This window comes from Thunnus maccoyii, chromosome 8 (genome assembly GCF_910596095.1).
Source record: "Thunnus maccoyii chromosome 8, fThuMac1.1, whole genome shotgun sequence".
Taxonomy (NCBI): Eukaryota; Metazoa; Chordata; class Actinopteri; order Scombriformes; family Scombridae; genus Thunnus; species Thunnus maccoyii.
In genome coordinates this window covers 1,436,331-1,462,020 of record NC_056540.1, presented here as the reverse complement: position 1 = coordinate 1,462,020, position 25,690 = coordinate 1,436,331, and the positions used below count along the sequence as shown (strand labels likewise).

The window sequence follows — 25,690 nt, the reverse complement described above, 5'->3', positions numbered from 1 at the left end:
GGAAAATTCTCACTCCGACAGCTGCCAAGACTGTCACCTCCTCTTGACTGCCTCCTATCTGAGTCATGCACATGTTTTAGTATCTACTGTATAACTTCATGTCAAACTATTCTGTCTTTATTTTCTGTCACAGTAGAGTACTGCTCTGATGACACGCCACTATGGCTTCCAATTTTTTGGGGACCTGTAATATGACTACTGACTGTAAAATTTCTTCTGTTTTCATCTGCTGATTTTTGAAAGCAGGGATTGAAGTTCTGCAGTATGAAATTCTTCTTTTGACTCTTGGGTAATATTTTATTGAATGAAACATACAAACATAGTGGAACAGATCACCTTATTTAACAATTTTGGGGTGTTGAATATGCAAATTATCAAATCTTAGGTACATATACTTCCTCATGAACAGGTGGCATTCATCAGATTGAAATGGACAAATGGCCAGTTAAAAGAGTTTGGTGAAACCAACTTGGACCTCAAGCAAGCTTCACAGAAAAAAGAAAGCAAGACTTAGGATAGGAATACAAAAATGTTCTTGCATGAGGCCCAGTGTTCATGAAGAAAATTAATGAGACTTCTACTTATGGAACCCTGGACACCTATTTTGCAACTCTATATAGTAGTTTTCATTGTCAGTGGCAGAGTCTGCCTTTCCTGTGTGGGATTCAAATTATGTAACCCACACAAGCGATTCACAGACAGTCACCAAAACTGGAGATACAACTGGTCAGCGCAGATGTGAAAAGGCACTGTCCCTGCATGACCCTAGTATCAGTCAGTGGCTGTTTGCTTTCTGTTGCTCTATAATATAAATCATGTCATCATGGGCAGGAACCATGACAGCAAAACCCAGACATGCCTTTGAACGTCAACATGCCCTGGGCTACCAGAAATGAGGAACGATGGCACACGTGTACAGATGTTACTGGGCGAGGTTATGCTGATGCATTTCCACACTCACAGCTCCTGGTTGATTTGAAAGAACATGTTCCTTTGTTGTCTTTCACTACTAATGCAGATATTGAGGTCATATTTGCTACATTGACAGTATATTTAGTCTCTAGTGCAACATACCCACACACACTCAAACACAAATGCAAGTTCCGGCCTCATAAATCTGAGATACGTTTGTTCCTTTGTATTCATGTTTTATCTTTTTTGCTCTGTAAAGCAATTTGTGAGTAAACCTGTTTTGTTAAAAGCATTTTGTAAATAAATCTGACTTTTTTGAATTTCAATCAGTCTTTTGTTTTATTTCTGGGACTGTCCTCATGATAAGAGCACCTCTGAAACAGAGCTTGTTGAGCTGTATTTCAGTGGTGTGTTTCATATTAAAGGAGCAGTTCAACATTTTGGAGTGAGACGAGAAGATGGATATCAAGCTCATGTCCGTTACGTACAAAGCTTAAGTATGGGCTTGGTCAGCCTAGCTTTGCATACAGACTGGAAGCAATCAATAAAAATACATTATAAAATAAATAATCACATGAATAGAGTGTGTAGAACCAAGAATATGTCAAATAATTGGAGAAATAATTAAAACTCAGCTCTTTATTCTGAAATATTTCATCATTCTTATTTTCATAATGGTTTTATTTCACGTCACCTTTTTTTTTCTGATTGTCACCCTTCATGACTGTGGTGTTGTCACTGTCCTCTCACCTTTCAGCCAATCAAATGCTCCCTGTCTCTTAAGCAAGCCAACAGAATGAGCCTGTTAACGCCTGTTAGCTGGAGCAACAACAATGTCAAAATAATTCTGAATCAACTCATCTAGCTGCTGCTGTAAATAAACAGTGTACTGACAGAAACTCATGAAACTGCATGGTGCAGCACTGTGAATGCCTTTGAAGAGCAACTGTCCTGAAGTGTGCACTGTTATCCCCATTTGTATGATTCATTATGTTGAGACTACAAAGACATACAAAAGACATTCTCTTGGAGAGAGATGAGGGAGGCAGTGTGATTCAGCCACAGGGAGCCTATGATGACAGGCTTTTTGCCCCACGTTTGAGTTTGGCCAAAGGATGCTGAGGCATTTAAAGTCTTAAAGCAACTATACAAACAGACATCTGGTAGTTAGCCAGATTGGTAAGATATTGGAGACTTGACTTACTATTTTATTACTGGCCACCAAAGAAATGATACATAGTGTATATACTGTACATAGAGACTGTATATAGCGTGTGGAGATTGTCTTTAATGGGGCATCTTTAGTTCAACCTGCTCTCCTGCAGCCGTCTTCATGTGGACAGTGAGTCTATAGCAGCTCCAGATGTGCTTCTGTGGAGCTGATGTTTGCCCCCAGTGTAACAGGGGGAAAAGGGGAATTTCCTTAATGTGATCACTAAACCACCCACCATAGTTACACCCTGTGAACAAAGACAGGAAAACAGGTGGAAAATTACACAGTGGATTTCCATTTCGATTTCCATTTGCACTGGTTTGGTGCCTCATTATAGAATGCAAAATGTGCTGCACCTTTTTTTCCCGCGGCTGGTAGTCCCACTGAGGGTTTAGAGCCGCTTTTGGAGATTTAAGGGGCTTACTTTGAAATCTTGAGTCGTTTATGCAAATCCCGGACCGTTTGTTTGGTCTCGCGTTACTTCTGTCCCTGATTTGATCCCTGATTTCTTGAAGGTTAAACTGGAAATGTCTCATTTTACGAATCCATGTATGTATACATCTGGACCATCATTGGATTATTACCACTGATCTGCATTTGGTGAGAAATGGAATTGTGGCCACTTTATAATAACGCAGGTTTACTGCTTTTTTAAGCTGTATTTGCACATTCCAGAGCTGACCCATTTTGGACTGTTGTATTAACTACCTGAGTCCACAGAGAGAGTCAGGCTCGGCCCCACTTCTGGCTGGAATTTGTTGATGGCCCTTCTACCCCTATCCATTACTAACTCCATTGCTACTCTAATAGGTGGAGTAGGAGCTTCCCCAAGCTGTTAAGCAGGTATGATGTTTAGCACGTCACCATCTTAGTTTAGCATGTTAGCATGCTAACATTTGCGACTTGATGATGACATTAGGATCACTAAAGTGATTATAATTCATCCTGAGGGAGACATTAATGTCTGTGCACAATTTCATGGCAACTCATCTGATAGTTACCAAGAAATTTCGCTCAACCACACCAACCACTACAGACGCAGCCCTCCACAGCTCTCCAGCAGCCCTGAGCGTCTGTCTTGCAAGTATTCAGACTTGTCCTTCAGAATGCTGAAGAGGCAAAAAAGACAGTTACAGAAGTTCTAATACTCACACAGAAAGAAACAGAATGTGTAGCAATGTTTTAAAAGAAAGAGAGGATAAGTAAACTGTATTACAGGATAAGCTTTTTATGTAGCTATGTAGCCTATGTAAATAAAGTAAATGGGCTTATTAGCACATCAAATAGGCTGCTGTTCGTTAGATATTGTTTTACTAAATTTTATTGATTGCATATATGAAGTAATTGGGTCTGTCAACACATCAAATACTGTGTCATACATTTTTAAATCATTGATGATGGGAACAGCAGTTCACTCATTGGGAGCAGTAATGTTGGACTGAAGAACAGCTGACACGTCAGGATGTCGAGATACAAAGAAAGTCGCAGAGATGGCTGTCGATCAACTTGGCTCTCAGTTGGCTTTTGTTCAGAGTCATCAGAGAAAAGGTTTGCTCGCATACGTATATGGAGCCAAACACACTCATGATAGTTGCTGTGTGGCGCCTCATTAGAGGAAACCTGGTCTTTTCCAAACTCCAACAGAACTCTGGCTTCTGAAGATGAGGATAAAGAAGATGTAGATGAAGATGTGGATGATGAATCAGAGGTTTCAGAATCATTCATGGCAACTGGATCATCCATGGGTTCTTCCTTCAGTTGTACTAAAGATTACAAATAAATAAAGTGCACTTATTTAACATAATAACAATTGTTGTATTTACTGGTACTATTTAATTTATTTAAATTTGATGATTTAAATCTAGTTACGCACCTGTGAGGGATGATAACTGTCCATAGAGAAAACATCTCTCTTTTTCCAGTTTTCCAGTTCTCTTCTTCTGCCAGTCCAGCTTCTCTTTCAGAAAGTTCAGTTCCAGTTTTTCCTCGTTAAGAATCACTGTTGCAGTAGGGGCTAGGTCACAGGCAGTAGCTCTACTGTACTGTATACATGGGAATCACTGGGAATCTTCCCCAAGCTTTTCTTTTTTCTTTTTTTTTACCATTTCAAATGGGTAAAATCCTACAGTTTTACTTCATTGTAGAGCTGCGCGCAGCACAATGATTTCACTCTGTCCTCCTTGCCCTGCTCTCGCTCTCTCTCTTTCTCACAAACACATTGACAATGGACCCATCTGTCATAGTTGGACTGGCCCTTGGGAGCACTGGGAGAAATCTCACTGCATTGGTAGACCATCAAAAAAATCCATAAAATTTTTACCGTCCTTGTTTCTTCACCAGCCATCTCTGTGTAGCTGTCATTTGAGGCGTGCATGAGAGCGTGCTGCATACATGCAAATAACAACCCTCAACAACTCAACAACTGGGTGAGGGCTGTTATTTGTTTGACACAATGTGAAGCAATGGAGTTGTACATATTGTTCAGTTATTTATTTGCCACAAAGTACTTGGCAATTAAGATATTTGCAATGGAGCACCTTATATACAGTATTATTTAATAATTAATTTAAGACAGCCCCCACCCACCACAAATAGTCAGCCACAAATAGAATCTAATATTTCACTTCGGGTGGCCACCGAAATGAATCTATGCAGGAAACTCGCTGCTAGTAGCTTGTTTTAGCTAGTTAGCAACCTAATAATTGATAAGCTATGTAGAGGGCTGGTAAGGTAGCTAGGTAGCTGGCTAGGTAGCTAGATACCAAGTAGCTTAATTAACGGGCTAGATAGTAAAATAACAGCAAACTTACGATCTCGCTCATCTGTTAACACCTTTGGCTAACGGTTATCCAAATGGTCTGGTCTCTGTATTGGGTTCCTCTTTGGACGGGTACTGGCTGCAGACGTTACAGAGGAACAGGACTCTTTTCCACTGAAATCGTTCATGACTCCTCAGGGAAATAATGCATTCGGTCCTGTCACTGCCCGATTTGCATCGATGCCCGATCTGCCTCGGGCAGAATTTATTTTATGAGTCAGGGATGCCAATGCTGAAAGTACCATTATGTAAAGGCAGTCTTATTTTTATAGATTTTTTTTTTATTTTTTACACAGTCACACAGACTTTGTTACACAGTTTAAAAAAGTCGGTTATTTAATTTTAAAGAAACAAAACCTCCAAACCTTTAACTTTAACTAGCCTCTGCAAATCTTGTGCTGAGAAACATACAAAGTACATGTACACTAATATAATTCACTGCTACTGCAACAAGACATGTGGACAAAAAAAAATGTAGGCATCTCACAATTTTAGAGCTGTTATTGTGAAACTAATATGTTTTGCGCTGTGGACCAAAGTAGCTATTACACACTTTGATGTGAGACTGGGTTGCGTATGCAGATACAAATCACAGGTTACTGTAATGCCAGATGGAAACAGGGTCTAAATGATGAATTAGCTCCTTTCATCAAAAAAAAATATTGATTGAAAATGATTGCAGCCCTAATCTCAATAAATCAAAATATCTTTAGCACAATTAAAATGGATTATATGCGCCAAACCTTCAAGCATGAGTAAGTTTGGAATATGGATGAAAATCCTCATACAGTAAAGCTGACATTAATGGACCAGTATGGTGGTCTAATGGCTTAAGTTGGCTAACTGTCTGAAAAAGCCTCTGAAAACATATTTAGGCCATCACAGGACAGCTGAAGTCTTTGGTGAAACCCTGCATTAAAAATTGCACAGATTTCATTTGTCATTACACATGATAAAAAGTATAGTAGTTAGTAGTTATCTTCACTCAGTTGACATGGTTTATTCTTGCATGTTTTAAGAAGACAAAGCAAGTTTTTTGTTGTTGTTGTTTTTTTGTTTTTTTCGACAGTGGTGTGAAAGAGCTGGAGGGTAAACCTTAATTGAGGCCACAGAACAAAGAAGGGAGAGAAAGACAGAGAGAAGCAGGATGCGAACAGAAAGGTAGAGAAGCTGGGGAATGAGTGCAGAACAGATCAGGGAACCCCAGCAGTGAATAAGCGCCTATCTCTTTGATTTCTGCCCTCCTTTTCTTTCCCAATAATGAGCACTTTTAATGGTTTCTCAGAATGTCAACTCCCAGTCTGCAACCAGCCGAGCCGGGCTGTGTGGGTGGCAGAGACTGGAGGGAGAGAGGGAGGCAGAGAGGCTGGGAGGGAAAGGAGCACAGGGAGAGAAAAAGCAGAGGAGGAGAGGAGTCTATGCACCGGGCCGGCACAGTTTTCTAATGGAAGTAATTATGTTTAATGCAGCTTTGCACAAACTAATCATCTTTAGCCAAGCTGAGCCAAGAGGGTCAGAGGCAAGCACAGGTGTATGTGTGTGTTATACTCCTTTGTGTATTTCCAAGTTTGCTGTTTGTATGTGTGTGTGTGTGAGTGCAAGTTTCAGGTGCCTTAAAGACCCTTAAAATCTGGCTTTAAATATTCCTCTATATCAAATATCCATGACTAAAGAAGTTCAGTCATTATTTATTAGGAAAATTCAGTTTAAAAAAAATGGTTTGTTCATGTTGGGTCCCATCACTTATAGTAAAAAGTTGAAAATAGGTTTCCAGGGCCTTCCAGGGATTTAACTTTTATGTATGTGCTAATGTCAACATACAGAGTTATGGACTAAAGGCCTGATCACACTAGAGAGTGCCACAGCTAAATCCATCTAGGATTGTTCATGAAATATATGGTTCTAGAAGCTTGGTGACATATGCGCAGGGCTAGTTGGTGAATTACTGTAGCTGGCAACTGTAATTCACCAAATAGTCTAGTTGTACTGTATGAATAGTATTTGTAACCTTGATTTGAAACGGTTTTGGAAGGCACTTACAAATGATGTCCTTCAACCAATGAGAGTATCCAGGCCAATTCATTAACCACTTTTGCTTTTTTATTGTAGGAAAAAAAATAACAACAATTGGAACTTGGAAGATAGCAGCCTGGCTTGCTCTCTTATCAACTATTTATTCACCTATTTTCTTCACTGACCTTCCCAAAACTATGTATTAGCCGGAATGCCTTTGCAAGCATGTTTGCCTTCTCTTTACTATTCACAGCTATAGCTCCATTATGTAGTGAAACAGGTATAATGGTCTGCCTGTACTCCCCTGCCATGCAGAGTACTAAATTCCAGACTAAACTAACCTTTATGTTGTGCTCTAATTTGCTGCAGAAGTCTTGCCAGCTGCTGTATTTCTCTGGACTTCTTTTATGACTCTTCTTGCTTTTGCTCTCAATCTCTTGTATTCGGCAGTGCATCTCTCTAGAGGTTGCTGTCTTAATTTTCTGTAGGCCTTATTCCAAGCACGACCCGCTAAAGTTCATTCAACCACTGAACTACTGGACTGCCTTAAAGGACTTTTTTCACTGCTGTTAAACTTATTACACATAGTGAGTTTTCATGTATCGCCCTCTCCTACAATTGCTACACTTTTCTCCACTTCCACTTTTTGTGAGACTCTTCACATCTTGCTCTTTTTATACTTAAACCTCCTTAGTTCCAATTTTGATCATATTTGGAATGATTACACAATCAATTAGATATAAGAATGAGTCACAACACTACCCATGAATCTGTCCATTGTGTCCCACTCATGCACCTCTTGAAGCAAATGTAATGTCAATGCAGGACTGAGCAATTTTGTGGGTTCTAAAGCACATAGGCTTTCCATCATTTCCATCACCAACTCATACTGATGAAAAACTCTCCCCATTTCAGTCTCTTATTCTACTCGCTCACAGTGCATTATATGCATTAAAATCACTCACCCAGTGCACTACGATGTCATTTTTTCCCTCATTTTCACAAGTGCATTGCTTATTTTACCATACCTTCATTTTTCATTTGCCTATACCACAATTATTACACACTCTTCCTGTCCTGTGAAATATTCTACATCTACCTCTAGTTCCATCCATTTTATCCGTTATTTCACTTTCATACTGTAATTTCACAATGTTTTTTTCCCTGCAACTCCTGTTGATGAGCTAGTTAGTTAGGGTACATTCAGACTGAACGCAAAGCTAATTTTACAGGTAGTATGATAGCATACAACATCAGTGGAGAGATGCAGGCATGTCACAAAGCTTATGTTACATTGTTTTTATTTAAAACTTTGTAGTTATACCAAAGCTGTATGACTCCACTTTTATTAACATACAGAGACATAGAAAATTAGAGAAATGCAATATCCAATATCATTGACAGCAATGATATTGGATTATACTAGATGATACCGCAAACCCCAGATTATGTTCAATGACAACATTTTTATTTTACAACATTTTCACATGGCAACTATGTGTGTGTGCGCATAACAATATTTATTGAGATTAGCACTAGAGAAAACATTTGGACATCTTCATGAAGCCTAGGACCACATGAACATATGACAGGATCCCTCCGGAGTCTAGACGCTGTTGGTGGTGGAATACAACCAGCAGGTGGTTGATGGAAATTCTCAGTTGAATCTGCCTGAATATCCTGGAAGTCATGGTGGTGATGAGGAGGTGTTGGGTTGAAAGACAGAATGACAGAATTGTTTTGATAGTTAAAGAGCAGCTTTCAGGAACTGATTTGAAGATCATTGGTTAGGTATTTGACAAGGATTTTGACAGCACGGGAAAGAGGAAGTGAGTCAGACACAACTTTCCCATTCACCATTCGTACATACAAACTCTTCCACCTTGCTATTATTTATTTATTTATTGAATGGGACAGTTTGCAGTTTGAAACATTAAAGATGCACTGCACCAGAGTTAGCTTGAAGCTAATTTGCATCTGTAGTCCCCGACAAAAAACATACAACAGCACGACAACAAACAGTAAAAAGCAAACACCCCCCTCAGCTGTGTGACTCAGTGGTCACACAGCTGATTGGTCTTTAGTATATGTTTTAGTTTGGCCTTGAATGTATTGATAGAACTACAGTTCTTCATATCATCAGGTAGGGCATTCCACTGAGTTGTGGCTTTCACAGAGAAAGCTGACTGCCCAAATGCAGTGTGACGAAATGGTATGGTACAATCTTGTATAGAGGATATTCTGGAGGATCTAATAGAACTTACTGAGCGAGTGTACACAAAGTCACATAGTGGAGGAGGGGCAAAACCATTTAACATTTTATAAACTAGGCACAAATTTGAGAATAATCTAAAATTGTCAAAGCTCAGTAAATTGTATTTCTCCAGTACGCTACAGTGATGGAAAGGCATTGGCTTTTTGTCCAGAGTTTTTACTTAATGGTTTTAACTGTTTTTCTTAACATGTTTCTTAAAGTTAAAAAAGAAGCACTTTCTGCTGTTACTGAACTTGTTTGCATCTGTAATCTTGGAGGGGAGGATCCTAGAAACTACAATAATAATAAGACTTAACTTCCTGACTCACCACTGTATCAGTTTCCTGGTCAGTGTTTGAGTAACTTACCATGGATGGAATGATATGAATGGATACTATGGATCATTCGCATCATGGCGACTTCCTCCATCCTTCAATTATAGTGCTCTAAACTTCCTTTGCTGTGATCTTGCCTCAGTGTAAGGGAATACCCATAATCATGGTGATATTCTGTGATTCCCAAAAGTCTGACAGCTGCCAAAAACAATTTCACATGCTGCATCTGACCCTCTCTTTGCACTGCTTTGGTTTCCACATTGCCTCTGCCATTAAGGCTAGTAAGGACTTATTGCTAATCAATACTGAGCCATCAGGAGTTACAGAGTCAGTAGCAACCATCTCTTGCTACTTACTACTGCCAAGTGTCTGAGTATTCTGCATAGAATATTGTTCTTTCCAGTCTGACTTTATGTGCTTGCCCTTCTTTTGCATTTCTTGGATCCATGAAATAATGCTCAGTGATCTGCTACACTGACTCATGAAGCCACCATATTATATTCTTTCCCTTCATGGTCACTAGTGCAATGCTTACAAGATTGGCTTCTACACATTACGCGGTCGTATCATAGTGCCACATGTAAATGTTGCCCCCATTTAACTTATGTTTAGATATTTTATATGACTCATTTAACTTTGCCCTTGATGTGAATCTTTCTGCCCTTTCCCCAAGAAAACTCTAAAGCTTTAGGGCTTTAGCTCAATAATCAGATGGTTTACAGAATATCATGAGAATTCCATTTGTAAGCACTCTTGCATGCAGCACATCTCATCTGTTTCTTTTCTAAGATCCTTTGACATTTTCAGAGGGCTGACTGTGTGTTCTTCCTCTCATTTTAATGAGAACCTTGAACTGTCTTTCTGTCTCATCTGTCTTCGTCTTTAGTTGTTGGTTTTTAGTGTCTCTCTCTTGTGAATTATATCTCTCCTGTCTCCTTTCTTTTGTTCTTATTGTTGCTACAAACATTATGCCACTCTTCTCCATTCCCACCCTCTCTCCAGGTTCCCTCAACGTGTGGGCATGGGGTGGCTCTTCAGTTCAATCATCCAATTCCCTCCTCCAATTCCACTGTCCACACTCAACTCAACACAAGATCAAGTGTTCCAGTTGTAGGCTAAAAAGTCTATACATGTCAATCCATATATAGTTTTTATGAAAATATTTTAAACCAACTGCTCCATGGAAATATGACACAGATTCATGTGCTCCTACAGGGTTCAGTATGCTCTAAATGAACTATTTCATACGACATATCACTACATTTTAAGGCAAAAGTGTTTATACCCGTTCTGAATGATCACACTCAAAGGCAGGGAAAAAAGGCCTCTCCAAGAATTCTGTGTATTTTGGGTATTCTGTCGAAAAAGGATATGCACTTTCAGACAGTCATGCTTCAAAACATTCATGGTTGCATTTGAAAGAAAAAAAACATTTGAAAGAAAAACACAGAGCTTGAGAGAAAGCTCAAACCCCTGGTGTTGGGTGCCTGACTTTCAGAAGCTTGTTCAATGATGTGACAAGCCCTTCATTTGGAGCACACTGACCATTTAATTCTATCCTCGTTGCCCTCAGAACTTGTTTGTCTTATTGTCCTGCCACCATAGTCTAGATAAGAGTTGTTAATGTTAATGTCTGAGTTGCCTTCAGTTATTATTGTGAATTCACAGCAATAAGCTGAACAAGCAGCACCAAATTTGTGGACATTTTGTGCCCTGGTTTCACCTCAGAGGCTACATACAGGTTTAACGTATTGTTGATGTTGTTGGGGCTGTGCCTACAGACATCATTCAGGGCAAAATAAAGTACATCATCTTCCTTTCATTTCATTCATTCATTTATTTCATTTTTAGCAGGAACAGCTGAGCAATGTAAAACATTACCAGCTGTGAGCCTGACTTAGTTCAGAAACTGTTTTCCAGCAGGTTCCCTGCTGTCCCATAGCAAGAATAAAAGCAATAAAACAAAAACAAGACAAGCGGAGAATAAAAAACATTCTTCATATATGTGGCCTAAAAAACATAACATATTTTTATGTGCATTTTGAAGTATTGCATTAGAAAAGCTTAATGGAAACACTAAAATTTGAAAAAAAAAAAAAACTTCCTCAATTTCCCAAAAAACGTTTTAGTGCCAAAAAGAGATTATGTGCAAAATGGGCAATGGAAATGCATTTGTAGAATAAATAATGACGTAGCAACCATTTAACTCACATGACTGATCTGCTGTTTCTGCTCTCAGCGTCTCCAGATAGCATTTATTTATAGCAACTATGTGTTTTGTTTCTGGTTGGCAACCTCTACTTCTTCAACTCTGTTTACTGGTGGATTATTTAAGCCTATACCACCATATACTGATGAAACTATGCGTTGCATAGCCCAGATTATTCGTTTCAAACCAGTTGATGGAAACACATCTAATTTGCATTTTCCTTTTTGCAACATTTCCAAAGTTTGTTTAACATTCCCTTGCGAATTTAATGGAAACATGGGTACTGATAGTACAGATTAGTACCTCTAAGTGCAGTATAATTATGAAAATGCAATGACTTCGATTTCGAAAGCACTACACAGTGATGTGTCCAGGGAGGAAGATGAATCTTATAAGCTCTATTATAGAGTCTAACTATTGGTTCAGTAGGTTCTGTGACAGTAAGAGACCAAAGTAAGAGACCATAATGACATTTAGATATGTATTAGAGACAGAATTTAAGATATGGCCTTATCTGACTGTAAAGATGTAGTTTCTTATTCAGCTATTTTTAAAGTCTCTAGAATATACTCTTCAAATGTGAGGTGGCTGTCGAGATAAACACCAAGGTATTTGAAATTCTTCACTATAGTAAGACTCTGGTTGGCCAGAACAATGGGGTGAGAGGCTGAGGACTGTGCAATTAACATTATCAGCTCAACTTCAACTGGTAAGCATCAGAGCCACTGTCCAAGATGAAACAACCAAGATCCAGGAATACATCAGGAAGATGGCCCCCAAAGATGAACTGCTAAGTGAATACCTCAGGTAGCAGAAACCCCAATGATGCAGAGGAGGAGGAGGAAGAACCATCATGGAGGGACAAGCCCCTACATGGCATGTACCACCGACAGATAGAAGAAGTGGCTGATATCAAGAAATCCTACCAGTGGCTGGAAAAGGCTGGACTGAAAGACAGCACAGAAGCACTGATCATGACAGCACAAGACCAGGCACTCATTACAAGATCAATAGAGGTGGGGATCTACCACACCAGACAGGATCTCAGGTGCAGGCTGTGCAAAGATGCTCCTGAGACAGTTCAGCACATAATAGCAGGGTGTAAGATGCAGGCAGGAACAGCGTACATGGAACGCCATAACCAATTGGCTGGCATAGTGTACAGGAACATCTGCACTGAGTATGGGCTGGAAGTCCCAAGGTCACAATGGAAGACACCTCCTTAGGTGGTTGAGAATGACCAAGCCAAGATCCTGTGGGAATTCCAGATCCAGACTGCTAAACTGGTGATGGCTAACCAACCGGAGATCGTGCTGATCGACAAACAACAGAAGAAGGCAGTGGTGATAGATGTAGCAAGAGGAACACGAGAAGCTCGAAAAATACCAAGGGCTGAAAGAGGAGCTAGAGAAGATGTGGGGAATAAAGGCAACATTGGTGCCAGTGGTAATCAGAGCACTGGAGGCTGTGACCCACAAACTAGGAGAGTGGCTCCAGCAGATTCCGGGTACAACATCTGAGGTCTCAGGTCATCTGAGGTCCAGAAGAGTGCAGTCCTCGGAACAGATACTGCGCAGAACCCTCAAACTCCCAGGCCTCTGGTAGAGGACCCGAGACAGGAAGACACACCACCACCACCACCACCCATGGGAGGGTATATATATATATATATATATATACATATATATATATATATATATATATATATATGTACACACACACACACACACACACACACACACACACACACACACAAACTCAGAAACTTAGCCTTAACTGAGACATCAATATTTGTTGTAGAAGAAAATTACAAAATTCTGAAAATAATTGAATTTTTATACGTCAAAGAGAAGGTGTTTACAAAATGAAAAGAAACATGTTTATTTATTCACATTTAAAGCATGCACTTGTGCAATTAACATTATCAGCTCAACTTCATTTCTGCCTGTAGATAATTGTTTTACAGCAGACACAGCTTTAATTAACACTTCACAAACTAGTACTGAGATGGTAAAGCTACACATTTAAAGGTGTCTGTCAAATATGCAGCGTAACAGAGAAGTACCACATTACCAAATAAGAAATAAGAATCAGAATTATCTTCTGGGGGACATTTAGAAATGAGTTTTCAATAACTATCTTTGATTTTAACCTGTTCCCTTTAGCAGCATAATTACATAAATGATCACTTTGTGTCCATCGCTGCACTCTTCACACAAATTTATTTGGTATAGACTTACCAAGGGTTAATGAGTTTGACTTTGTCCTCTGTGCAAACTCATGTAGAACGTGATGAAAAGGACTGAATCTTCCCTGAGGGATGCTGAGGGGAAAAAAAGAGAAAACATCTTCCAACTGAGTTTTTTTTTCTTAGAGCATGGTTTGTTTGCAAAGTGAATGAACATCAACCTTGGGGGAAGCTGTTAAAACCAAGAAGTGTGCAACCTTAATTGAACCACGGCTTCCTTTGGCTGAAAAAACACTGCAATTTGAATGAAGACAGTTTTTTTTCTGTCTTCTTTCAGACTAACTTTAAAAGTTCCTAGAAAATGGAAACAATGAAGACTGCATTTTGCACAATGTGACCTCAAATGTTAATATTTTGTAATTTATTAGCCTAGCCTTAGCTATTTTCAACCTATTTGGGGTTCGGTTTTGGTTATAAGACATTTGCATCGCATACTGTTTGAGTCCATAAACACTTTATGTACAGCTTTTTGATAAAAGTCTCTCCAACAGCTTGAACATGTCAACACACCTAACACAAAATTTTCTTTCACCTTCTAATCCATCTTTCCTCTCTATTATTAAGTAATTGTTGAATTTTTAAAAACATTTTTATTGATGCAGTGAACTTGTCAGTGGCTACTCTCTTCCACCGCTGTTGCCCAAATATGCTACTGCTTTTCTCTCTCACAATGCAGTGAAAACATGAGTCACCTGTGGCCTTCCTCAGGGGATACTGGAAACATTCATGCTTGAATATATAGTATGACAATGACAAAATAAACCAAAATGTGACCTCATTGTGAAAAATGACCTGGATGAAATGCAAAAAAAGGTTACTCCTAATTATCAGGGACATTTTTAATTTTATTAGCATTTATGGACTTTAAAGGGCAGATTCAATAACCCAAAGCACCTGACAGATGCATTTGGCTACATTAACAACAAAGTGTAAATGCACATAGACTGAAATAACCACTGCATTCAACAAGATTTGTTTGCAAAATTGCTTCCAAATGATCAGCCAAAGCTACAAAGTAGGGATAAGTCAGAGTAGTGAGTACCATCATTCCTGAATAACTCTTATTTATTTTTCAATTTTGACTACATTCTTCATAGAGTCATTTTTGTTATGTGATGGTGACTGTGGTCATTTTTGCTTTTAGCCAAAGTTGGTTTGGATCAAGTTTAAAGCTACTATGGCCTGATCCACCCTGCAGATTAAATTTATGGATGAACTAAATATTTTAAAGATTCCCTCCAGACATATTTTAAGACATATGAAATACCCCTCTCTGAGTTATAACTTGTTTTTAATATGGTTTTTATGTTAAAAAAAAAAAAAAAAAATCAATTATCTCATTAAAATCCTTAAAGTGACATCTACTCTTTCTCCCTCAGTGAAAATTCCAGGATCTATGAATATGTAAATATAGTTCATTTTAAAAGTTTTACCACTGGACACAAGATGAATCCTACTTTTCTGTAAAGCCCACTCTCAGTGTTTGTGCACTGGAGGCTTCAAGTTTCCACATCACATTTGTGCAAGGTGCATATTGGAACACTATTAGCTCCAAACTTGTTGTGATATCACAAATCCTGCTCATAGATACACATTCACCGTGAAATAACAAAAAGCAAAACACATTTTTGACTAAATAAATTTGGACTTGTTATTAGCCTTATCATTCCCTATTTACCATGTAGTGTAATATAATTACCCTCCACTATTTTATATGAATGAATTCGGAGTGTAATTTATGCCTTTTATGCCTTTTTTTGTTCCATTCCTACAATGGAACAAAAAAAGTAGTGTACGTGGCATGTACACTACTTTGTGCTGCCAGTCCCAAAACTAATATGTCAAGTTTTATAAATGCAAAAATTACAGTTCACCTATCAGTGATGACACAAAATCATGGTAATGATTCATATCTGTCTGAAATATCAGTGTACTGCTCAGTATAATATACGACTGAGGGCCAGATTTACTAAAGTAAATGGAGTGATGCAAATGTGCTGCAGTGTTCTTTGAGTTTGAGGCCGTAACCTGCATGTATTCAGCACCTGATTTTCAGTTCAGAGTGGAGCAGGTGGAGGTGGAGATGGTGTTGATATGGATGTTAATACTGAGTTAATATTATACAGTTGCAACTTGACAGTCAAGTTCAAATTCAAGTTGAATGAAAATGTACCATAATGTACCCTTTCTCCTGTTAGTTTGCTTTTACAGTAATCAGATGCTGTGTTAATTTATAACCATTGCTCCATTTTTCTTAAGAACTGTTTTAGTTATACAGTATATAGGCATATATTTAATCCACAAATCTGTTCTTCACAACAACCTTCACTGTGACTCTTTTAAGTCCCATCTGTGCTATGTTTATACCTGCTCTTCAGAGGTGCAAATTTTCCTTGCAGTACTGACAGTCAGAAATTGCATGTTTATAAATCCAGTGAAGTAGGCTACATAATTATCCTCTGTTAACATGTTTGAGTGATCTTCCCTTAACACACAACATCCTCTCTCACTTTGGAACCAACCAACCATTAACATCAGAATCAGGTTCAGCTGACAATGATTAATCGATAATGACACTGTATGTACACATTCATAATTCATCACAGCATTTTAAAGCATTATATTTTAGGAAAATCAGACATTAATTGATACATGTTAATTTTATAGAACGCTCAGAAAACTGACATTTTCACAAGCATTTGAATGCACCATGCATTTGTGGCAGACATTTCTCTTGCTGTCAGAAATTCCACAAAAATGACCTCATAAATGCAATAAAAATGATTCAATGTGCACCAGGTGAATTGTAAATGCAGAGACTTAACTGAAAACCAATTATTTTATTTTCAAGATACAAACAAGACCACAAATGTGAATCTTATTTTTACCCAGGAAACAGAAAAGGGAAATCGATCAGTTCACCATGTTGGAACATCGCAAAAATCTACAAAAGATTTAATGTGTTTCAGATCAACTGTAAACTGCTGGCGAACCAAATATTCTGTTAAAACATTTGTAATCTCATTTTCTTCATGAGTGCAAAAATATACTTTCAACATCTTAAATAATGAATAATAATGACACATTTAATTTGTGCTGCACTTTTCATTCATAGTGAAACTCAAAGTGCTACAGTGTTAAAAACATAGATAACATAAAGAAAATAATGAAAAAGCCTTCTTGAATAAAAAAGGTTTTTAATCCTGCTTTAAAAGAGTCTAGGGTCTGTGCTGCCCTCAGATGGTTAGTAAGGCTGTTTCACAAGCATGGTGCAGCAGAGCAGAAGGCTCCATCCCCAATGGTGGAGAGTTTAGTACTGGGGGCCTGGAGGAGCAAACTGCTGGCAGATCTGAGGGTGTGGGTGTAGGTTTGTGGTATGATCAGCTCCTGTAGGTAGGGAGGAATTCGTTGATGGGTTTGTATGTGTGTAGCAGGACTTTCAAAGGAGACAGGGAGCCAGTGGAATGAAAACAGAATTGGTGTTGTATGTTCGTGTTTTTGCTCTCATCAGGATCCTGGCAGCACTGTTCTGAGTATACTAGAGCTTCTGGATGCTCCTGCCAGGGATCCCTGTGAGGAGAACATTGCAGTAGTCCAGTCTTGAGGAGATGAAGGCATGGACACGTTTCTCTGCATCTGACATGGTTAGAGAAGGGTGGAGTTTAGAGATATCTTTCAGTTGGTAAAAAGAAGTTTTTCATAGATGTCTTATATGGTCATCAAAAGTCAGCTGAGGGTCAAACCTAATACCCAGATTAGTGACTGAGGAGGAAAGGGGGACGTCCTGGCTGTCGAAGGTGAGATGAGGTATGGAGGATGACTGAATCTGGTGTGGAGAGCCAATCAGGAGAGCTTCAGTTTTGCAGAAAATGTCTGAATCTGATTATAAGAAGGCAAGATCTGAAGTTATAATGAGCACATATTTTATATAATTTATGGGGTGCTTTGTGAATAGAGGAGATCACTGCCACTGGAAAGACTGAGTTTTGTTTATTTCATCAGGCTGTGAATGACTGAGAAGATAGGAAGCCACTTTCGTCTTCCTCTGTGTAAATCTGGTGACAGGTCAACAAAAAATAAATATTACCACACGCATTTGGATGCTATTCACATCAGTTCACTACCTGTTGAAATAATGTATCTGTATTCAGTTAGATCCATTGTATCTATGCACAGTCCATAAATGCAGCAGAGCTGTATAAATCTAAAGAGGATCTTGATCGCACAGTTTTTTCTTTTTCTTTGCCAGGAAATCGACTGCTGGAGGATGAGATTTGATTGCCGCCTAAACGAGGGAACCTTTAGGAAGAAGAGACAAAAAATAAATGAAGCAGTGCCAAGTGCAGCGGGTTGGCTTTTGTTCACTCTGACTGGTTGGTGAGATGCATCAGTGCTTGATGAGAGCCATTTATGGGACTGTTAACTTTGTCAGCCAAACAATGAATCCTCTTTAATTGACAGAATCCATTGTGGTTACATCTCTCTCTCTCTCTCTCTCTTTCTGCTTTCTGTCTGTCTTTGTTTATGTCTCTCTATCTGCCCCCCCCCCCCCCCCCCCCCCACCCCTCCCCCCCCCATACACACACACACTTCTGCAGGGTGCCATGTTCCCAACTGTGTGCGGGAGCTACCATCAGACTCTGTTGTGTGTGTGTGTGTGTGTGTGTGTGTGTGTGGAGGTATAAATAGATCCTCTTACCAAGCTGAATTGATTAATTGCATGTTGAGGCCCAAAGAGTGGCGTTTTGAGAGGCCACTGCTGGAAGAGAAAAGGGCCATTAGGATTTCACTTTCATGTTCATCGACTTACTAACACACACACACACACACACACACACACACACACCTACACACACACACCCACTCTTGCTAACTCACACATACATAACTTGCATGAAGACTTCTTCCACAGAAGCAGACTCAGATTCAATACAAAAGAAGAACCACAGATAAACATACACACACACACACACACACACACACACACACACACACACACACATACACACACACACAATGTAATCGAGATGCCTGGCAACTGCAGCGCTGAGAGGTTTGGAGAGAGGGAATAAAAGAAGCCACCTGCCTCAATTAGTTTGAGGACGGGGGGGTAGATGGAGGGAGGCAATGAGTGTTGTGAAGGAGAGATGAAAAGAGAGAGAGAGGGAGTGGGAGGAGAGAGGCTGGAGGGAGACAGAGACTGAGTGAGAGAGCTCCAGCGGAACAGAGAGAGAGGGGAGTGTGGGGGTAAAGAGAGATGTTTGTGGGTGGGAGAGAGCGCACAGGGAGCCTCTGATTGGGGCTTTGAAGGCCGATACTCATGCCTCCGGTTTTGGAGCAAAGCTGCTGATTTCCAGTCGTCTGATACTCAGCCGGAGAGGCCATTCTGATACCTTTCCATTATTCTGTCTGACAGAAAAAGTGGAAATCTGGGATTCCTGTTCTAAGAGTAAGAACATTTCACTCCAAATCACACAGACATTTTTAATAGTAAAGTTGTAACTTGTGCAACAATCAGAACTGGATTAACCTGCTAAGGGGCCCGGAATAAAAAAAAAAAAAAAAATCCCCCCCCTCCCCCGATTTTTGCTTTTTGCTGGCTTTAACAAACTCTCACAAGCCCAAAACCACCACAGCTTAAATATTACTTTTTGACCCCATTTCTAACTTGTATCAACATGTGATCTAAATCTGGATATATTATTTGTATAATAATGACATGTCATTGAGGGCCTTTGCATTGCATTGCTTTGCATTGTGATTGGATCTCAATAAAAAAAATAAAACAACAAAAATAATTGTGTTTTTTATCTGGCTGTAAAAGCATTTACTGTAGGCTACGCAATACTCAATTCTTCCAGTGAAACTGTACTAATGAAAACCTCTCAGGGTTAACATCTCTTTCAGGCAGGGTGATCTGCCAGACATACTCAACGGAAGATAAAACCCAGGTACGTTCAGCTTTAAAGGGCAAATCCAACCTTTAACACAAGTTTGGTGTCACTCTTTCACAATCAAAGAGCAAGGGTTTCTTTCAAGTGCTGCCATTTTGTTCAGATGTTAAACATACGTAGAGGGAGAAAGCTGTGGCAGAAAAGGCAAAGAGGTCAATATATTTATCAATAGAAGCTTCAGTATGGTAGAACACAATGTTCCATTTTAAGTAAGAGAAATGGTATGATCATTGGTATAATGGTGCTTTAGCCTCTGTAACAGCTGCATTTCTCATTGAACCTGGGACCCCGAATTGCTGACTATTTACTGACAGTTTGTGGATGTGGGAGTAAGAGAACACACGGTGTGGTGGAGTGGGAGTTTCAATACAAGTGCATTAAAAATTCATGGAACACAAGGTATGTTATTTATTTGTTAGAAGGTCTATGCAAAAAGATGTCAACATTGAATCAAATAATAGAGGAACTATATGTGAAGCCACTTTTTAGAGTTCTGTGGATTACATACTGGAATTTAATTTCAGAATAAAGAGGAGAGATGTGCTGAGGACTGCAGATTGACTGTGATATTAGTCAGGACTCTGCAAGCGTTTAAAGATGGAAAAACTGATTTGTTTTGAAAAATGAAACTGAAAAAGTAAAGAATGAGCTATTCTCTATTGGAAAAAAAACAACCTTATTACAGCTTACTCAAGATGAAGAATTGGGAAAAAGACTGGTCCTGAACTGAGATGTTAAAGTCAGTATTGGGAGAGAAAAAGTCAGATTGGTGCATCCCTGTTCTTAAAACATGAAAGTATTGATAAGAATGGGAAAGGCGCTTCATTAAAGTTAGGCAACTGTGCAAAAGGTAGAGATCATGGTCAATCAAAAACTTACCCAGTTTGCCATGCTTTATCCCCTAAACAATCTAACAGTATACAAGTACTTTACATAAGGATAATCCAACTGAGTTCCACACTTTCATGTATTAAGAATAGGGATGCACCAATCTGACTTTTTCTCTCCCAGGACTGACTTTAACACCTCAGTTCAGGACCAGTCCTTTTCCCAAATGTAAAACCAGTATTCCACACTGTGTGGAACTCAGTGGGATTATCCTTATGTAAAGTAACACAAGGCCAAGAATTTCTCTGACATTTATAATGAGCTTTAGCCTCTTTCAGTTCATAGCTTTGGTTTTAATGTATGGTTGAGTCTCACAGCTCTCATCAGCCTTTTTTTTCCAGCAGCAGCAGCAATAGGCAGATGTTTTCAGTGAAAAAGTTCTGATAAACCAACTCTACACTACCTGCTCAGCACCAAACAGCAGACAGACACAGTCAGCTATAGACTAGCTGGTGAACATACTGGAGCATTTAGCTGCTAAAAGGATCAGATATTTTTTCTCAAGAGAAGGGGCAGATCTACCGGGTTGATGTGGCAGCTGCCACCCCCAAAAAATGACCTGCCACTCCAGTTTTGGACAATCAAAGTTGTGGCTGGTCGGAAATTTACAAGAGCAAAGCTGCGATGTCTGAGTGCAAGTGAATGCAGCAAGAGATGACGCCAGGTGCTGCTAGTTGTCCCTGCAGCGGGCAGCACCTCAGTTTTCTCCTGGACCTGGCAGCTTTCTGTGCAGCCTCTCCCAGTTCCGGCCACACACGACTGCTGATGGCTGTTTTTCCTCTGCTAAATGTGTGTGTGAGGTTGCCAACTTCCACTAGTAGAAATACAGAACAACCACAGATGGGTAGTGACAGGACTGTTTTGTTGAAGTATGTTTTGTTTAATAATAATGTTGGGCCTCATACCATGTGCATGAGACAAAAGCAGGCCTGCATGCAGTCACAAAGTCTGATAAGAAAGAAAGGCACCATGTCAAACAAAGGGACTCCAAACGGACTTCAACTCCCATCAGGCTCTGCAACTCACACCTTGGTGTGAAATCTGGCAGAGTCAAACTCTCAGCTCCCACTGGACGATCCCCACTGGTAACCAGGGGGATTCCCCCCTCCTTAGCCTTGACCTCACCAAGAGTATAAACACTTGAAACAGTCTACATACTGCGCTTCCACCTGCAGTTGCTGTTTCCAGTTTCCAGCTCCACGACTACAAGGAAGTAACTCCCATATGTACGTGACCGGAACTAGGCCACACAATCTCATCCTCACTGAATGAGTAGAGATTTTCTCTGTGTTCAGCCGAGCACATTACCGGATCCAAAGACGACCGCTGTGCAACACAGTGCTCTTCCACAGAAGAAGAGCACTTTCCTGCAGAAGAAGGCAAAGGATAACGTATATGCCCCGCTCACCTTTAAGTGAACAACTCTGCCGAAGATCAGTTGCCATAAACCCATCTACAGAGCGTGGAGATGGCCACCCGTCAGCATCCGAGCTTGACCCAAAGGACAGACTAAAACACATTCTACTCACTTCCTTAAGCGACACAATAAGAGGCTTAAGTCTGGGCAGAGATAGAATATGAAAGTGTGTTATTTTCAGTTTTATTGCTGTTTGTTGTGACATTAACAGACTGTGAGTCCTTTGTTGCTGCTGAGAATAATGTGAAAGTATTATTGATGCTAGCTGCTTGTTTGGTTGTGTTTATCACACTAAACTGATTTGTGTTCATCCAACTGCTTGGACTGCTGTGTGTTAGCTTGCCATCATGTGTAAGACAGTGGGCTGCATTTCATTTGTTGACATCAGACTGCGACCAACGAATAAATATGTTTGCACGCTGTGTCTCTGTGAAAATAAAGGCAAGTACTGCCTCTCCTCATGATCGCTGAGATCTTTTGGTCTTTGGTGTTTTCACTCTCTCCTCTCTACTAACTTCACCTGCATGTACACACATTCACATTTAGACACTCACACACACTACCCTGTAGCCAGACATGTGTTGCTATGCAACAGAGATGCTCAGCTTTGTCTGATGCCATAGTAGTGATCGGAGGCACGTGTTGGCAGTCGCCATTAAATCACAGCCTCTGTTCAAATTTCGTGGTCCCTTCTACCATCTTGACCAGAACTCTTGTGTGTTACAAAGTAACACGAGTACAAAGATTATGTTTTTTGTTGTAACAAGTGACGTAACGTGTTAGTTTTGCAATTCAAGTAATCACTTACTTAGTTACTTTTTCAAATAAGCAATCAGTTATCTGTGACTTATCACAATGAATGTAGTTCCCTCTCCGACCACAATGTGGGTTGCAATGGCAGAGTGGCGCTGTTCATATTTCTGCTCGTTGACTCCACAGGAAGTGAAGAAGAAGAAGCAGTGATTCAATGACTAACTTCACTGAAAACTTTAGCCAAAATATGAGATATTCATATCTTGTTATGTTTGTGGTGAATGAAACTCGCAAGACTTTTCTTTGTTTGAACCGATATTCATCTGCTGGCCTTTAATACGTTTGTTCCTGACATTTATTCAGCTGTGTCTCTGCTGTGGAACCAGATGAACAGTAAGAGACAATGTTGTTTTATCTCTGAACTTTTGCCTCGTACCTCCACCTAAGCAGTCATACTCATAACCTAATGTTACTCCATGTGTTAACATAGGTAATATTAATTGTTAATAACAACAATGAACAAAAACAACAAATTAATCTACTGTTCTGTTTCCTGTAATTAGTTACTTTTTAATGACAGTAATGTTGTAATGTAACATGTTTGGAGTTTTACTGGTTGTTCACTTACCCCCAAACCTCCAAAAATAGATTAAAGCAGCTTTAAACTGCCATGTGCTAAATTTAGTTAGAATAGTTTGACAAAAATATCTTTACTAGCTTTATCCAGATGAGACAATGACATGTGAAAAGAAAAAAAAAAGCATTCATTGGAAAATATTTTGCAATTGCAGAATAGTTAAACATGATTTTAAGAAAGATTAGCTTTCTTCTGATATAGTTTTGGTTTGGAGAGTATCATACTGGCAAAGGATAACACTGATTCTGATATTTAATATTTAATAAAAGCCTTATCTTCTCTCTACACAAAAGCAAACCAGGATATTGGTCTAAACTTAGAATAGAAGGGTTGTACTGTAGGACTACAAGGAGATAAGAGGATAAAAGAGAGAGAAACTAAACTGTGGTTTTGTTGTAAGCACATGAAGCTACAGGTATTTTGGTTCTACCTCCTTTAGATGGTTTGCTTTTTAATAACTGCCAGCTTGACTCTGCTGCAGACTCCCTGCTGGGTGAGCTATATTCAAGATTATACACCACTCTCTTTCTCTCTCTCTCTCTCTCTCTCTCTCTCTCTCTCTCTCTCTCTCTCTCTCACACACACACACACACACACACACACACACACACACAACAGCAGTAAAGTAACAGCATTGCCAGAGAGGCAGCGAGGGAGTAAAGTAAGAAGATGGAGAGATGGAAGGTAGGATCATATGTCACACGGGTGGAGGGGGGGGACTTGCTTTTCTTTATGTGTGTGTGTTCTTGTGCTTCTATCCTTGTGAGAACCAGTTTGAGCTGGATACTTTCACAATGAGGACATTTTGCTGGTTCTCATTTCTTCATGGGTCTACTGTGGGATTAGGTCTGTGGTTCTGTATGCAGACAGCAGAGTTACAGATATGAGGGCTCGTCTTCTTCCCTTCAGAAGAAGCCATTTGCTGCCATTCATTATTGTACAGTGGGAAACATAGCTTCCACGGGGACGGAATCCATCACAATAAACAAGCAGCCGGCGTTTCCTTTGTCAAACTTTCAGTTTAATTCTTTCTTCATTGTTTCACAGTTGAGTTTTCCATATCAGTGCAAACATTCAGTGACTCATCAGACAACAGAACTTTTCAGGCTCTTTGATGAGTGAAGCCAGAGGGAGTACAGTTTACAATGTAACTGTTTAAAAATGTAACATGCTACTGACTGTACTGCACGATGTACTGGGACATGTAAACTAGACACAGACATAATCTACCTCTTTTTAAACATGAATATCCATTTTCATTCAATGTATCACAAACTTTCACCTCTCAATATAATGAATAAACAATGCATGGTGCCTTTAAGTTCTTTTAGGGAAATATTAGAAAATTATGTATTATACTCATTTTTAGTATGAGCAGCAATAGCCTGTGTGACTGAACCAAGCCCCCAGGAGCAGCACTGGGCTGTGATCCACACTCACTACTGCAACTTGACACACACTGGCCTTAAAAACAGTTCAATTCAAAATCACGAGGGAGGGGTGGCTGTAAAATTGTGAATATTTTTTCTGACTTTTTATATGATCATTGATCCATCCCGTCAAATAGCATTTAGTCTAGAGGGATTGTATGATTAAATTATTTATCCCAATTATGTGTACAGGGAGCAAACAGGAAGTCCACCAGCTTTGCTGGATAAGGAATCATGCTCTATGGGACCAAAAACATTGCAGATGAGGAAGCCTGCAGAGATTTTTTATATGATGTGCCCAGTGAGCAAATTTTACAGGAAAATTATCTTTTTTTGTATTTGTTGTAAATATTTCTACCTACAAATACAAAAACAAAAAAAGTGAAAAGTCAAATTGTCTTCATTCATCATCCAGATACTGGAGCATACGGTCTCAATTTCATATTTTGCCAAGAAAAGTCCAAGTCCAATTAACTACATTGCATTGCCTTTCACAATAAAAAATAGCAAGAGATAAATGGTTTGATAACAGATTTGTTATCAGATTTAGCCAATCTGGCTATTTTGCTGAAACTGAAATGGGACCGGATCCAACCCTAGACAATGGTA

The 25,690-nt window shown here is 39.4% G+C and overlaps 1 long non-coding RNA gene across 1 annotated transcript; it reads right to left on the bottom strand.

Moving 5' to 3' along the window:
• Window positions 1-2,140: 2,140 nt before the first annotated feature.
• Window positions 2,141-4,190, bottom strand: LOC121902385. Its single transcript, XR_006097526.1, has 4 exons — window positions 3,999-4,190; window positions 3,505-3,888; window positions 3,127-3,234; window positions 2,141-2,372 (listed from the first exon to the last, which is right to left on the bottom strand). It is a non-coding gene; the product is annotated as an uncharacterized LOC121902385 (long non-coding RNA).
• Window positions 4,191-25,690: the final 21,500 nt, after the last annotated feature.